Raw genomic sequence first — 340 nt, 5'->3', positions numbered from 1 at the left:
AGCAGTGAGTGGACTCTTTGTTTTTATAAATNNNTTTAAGCAGTTCAGTTACAGTATTTGATCTTGAATAAGTTTTATTCAAAGATTAGTGTTTTATAAGCTGTTATATGCTTTTAATATATTTCGTTTTGCATGNTGCCAAGTGGAATATCCTTTAAGAATATAGGNAAAGAGAATTTTAGCTAAATATCAGATAAATGGCAGCAGAGTTNNGGATTTAACAGAAATTTAGTTATTTATCAGATTTTTCAGAAACTTTATATTTTCTTAAACCACCTTAGGTACCCAGATANACAGATGTTGCCTTCGGTAAATAAGTTGCCTTCAGATAAATTTGTTG

This window comes from Prunus dulcis, unplaced genomic scaffold (genome assembly GCF_902201215.1).
Source record: "Prunus dulcis unplaced genomic scaffold, ALMONDv2, whole genome shotgun sequence".
Classification (NCBI taxonomy): Eukaryota; Viridiplantae; Streptophyta; class Magnoliopsida; order Rosales; family Rosaceae; genus Prunus; species Prunus dulcis.
This window is presented reverse-complemented; position numbering follows the sequence as displayed.